This window comes from Pistacia vera, unplaced genomic scaffold (assembly GCF_008641045.1).
Source record: "Pistacia vera cultivar Batoury unplaced genomic scaffold, PisVer_v2 Contig761, whole genome shotgun sequence".
Lineage (NCBI taxonomy): Eukaryota > Viridiplantae > Streptophyta > Magnoliopsida > Sapindales > Anacardiaceae > Pistacia > Pistacia vera.
Genome location: NW_022196625.1, coordinates 145,047 through 146,959, shown reverse-complemented (window position 1 = coordinate 146,959; position 1,913 = coordinate 145,047). Strand labels below are relative to the sequence as shown.

The window sequence follows — 1,913 nt, the reverse complement described above, 5'->3', positions numbered from 1 at the left end:
ACCTGGAATCAAGCAAATTGACATGATTTCCAGGAGCAACATCAGGAAATCCTTTACTGTTAAATATTCTGTCTTTATAACTCTGATTACATCCCTTGTATAGCTTTACATTTTCTGTATAAATTGACTCAATCATGTAAGCTCAATACACAAGAAATATACATACTTTTTCTCTCTTTTCTAGCATTCTTCAGCAACTTTTGTTTGCTCCTTTTGCCACTCTTGCTCATATTTTAACAGTATTGACTTGTTGCTGTATTTATATGGCAACACAGGGATACTGTATATAGCAGCCAGCAATGAACACAGCTATGAGTGTTGTTGCACATCTGATCTTTCTTCAGTTACTTGCCATAGCAACCATTAACACTAGCTTCTGCGATGGAAGCTTGGAAGCAGCGGGTTGCCTGGAAAGCGAGAGAAAAGCTCTTTTAAGGTTCAAGGAAGACCTCAAAGATTCTTCAAACAGGCTAGCCTCTTGGACTGCTGATGGAGTTTGTTGTCAATGGGCTGGTGTTGTCTGCAACAACTTCACAGGCCATGTCCTTGAGCTCCACCTTGATAATCTTTCATCTGATGATGAATTTGAAGATTATGATCAGCGGCAAAATTCGGTAGGTAAGATAAATCCCTCCTTGCTCGATCTTAAGTAGTTGCTTTACTTGGACTTGAGTGGCAACGGTTTTGAGGGAATTCAGATTCCTAGATTTCTTGGTTCTATGAAGAATCTGAGATATCTTAATCTTTCTGAAACTGGGTTTGTGGGAATGATTCCTCTTTAACTCGAAAATCTGTCTAATTTGCAGTACCTAGATTTGAAATATTCAGATGGTTTATATGTTGAGAATTTGTATTGGTTGTCCGATCTTTCTTTGTTGAAGCACCTTGATTTAAGGGGGGTGGATCTCAGCAAAGGTTCAGATTGGTTACAATTGTCAGGCTGTCAACTCAATCACTTTCCTTATCCATTGCAAATTTTTCAGGTCTTGACACCCTTGATCTTTCCAACAACCAGTTTGATAACTCTTTGATTCCTAGCTGGGTTTCTGGTCTTGGTGATTTGGTCTTTCTTGATCTAAGTTATAGCAAATTTCGAGGTTCAATTCCTGATGGACTTCAAAACTTGACTTCTCTTAGACATCTTGATTTATCCAGCAATCATTTCCATTCTTCTATACCAGACTTTTTGTACAGATTTAGTCAGCTTGGGTACCTTTCTCTTTCCAACAATAGCTTGCAGGGTCTAATTTCTGGTGCTTTAGGAAATATTACTTCTATTCACAGCCTTGACTTCTCATTTAATGGACTTGAAAGGGAAAATTCCGATAGACTTTGCAACTTAAGATCAATCTCTTTGTCAGGTGTCAAATTAGTTCAAGATGTATCCGAAATCTTACATATTTTCTCAGGATGTGTTTCTGATGCATTGAAGTCATTGAATTTGGTGAATACATAACTCTCTGGTCAGTTGACGGATCTAATTGGGAACTTCAAAAAGCTAGAAACTCTTCGTCTTGTTGGAGTTGTCGACTACTTCAGCATTAATGGGTAACGGAGACGCACTCGGGGGTCCCGCTGATCGGGGCTTTTCCATGTATAACCGCTGTAGGATTTCTTTTAAGTTATTAATTCCTTTTTGGGTTGGGCTTAGGAATAGGAATCCATGTAAAACTAGGTTTAATCTCTTAAACCTAGTATATAAACATACTTTTCTCTTGTTATGAGGTGAGAGCAATTCATTCATTGTAAACGAGAGAGGTGAGGCATATTTCAATAATATTGACTCAGCTGGACATAGCCCACATTGGGTGAACCAGGGTAAATCGCGCATATAATTTCTTTGTTTACTGTTTGTTTTGTTTTACTATTATTATTTTGTTCCTGTTGCTTCTCTATTTCGTTCACGTCTAAGT

The 1,913-nt window shown here is 38.0% G+C and overlaps 1 pseudogene; it reads left to right on the top strand.

The window, feature by feature from the left end:
* Positions 1–299: 299 nt before the first annotated feature.
* LOC116116136 lies at positions 300–1,456 on the top strand (annotated as a pseudogene).
* The last annotated feature ends 457 nt before the right edge of the window (positions 1,457–1,913 follow it).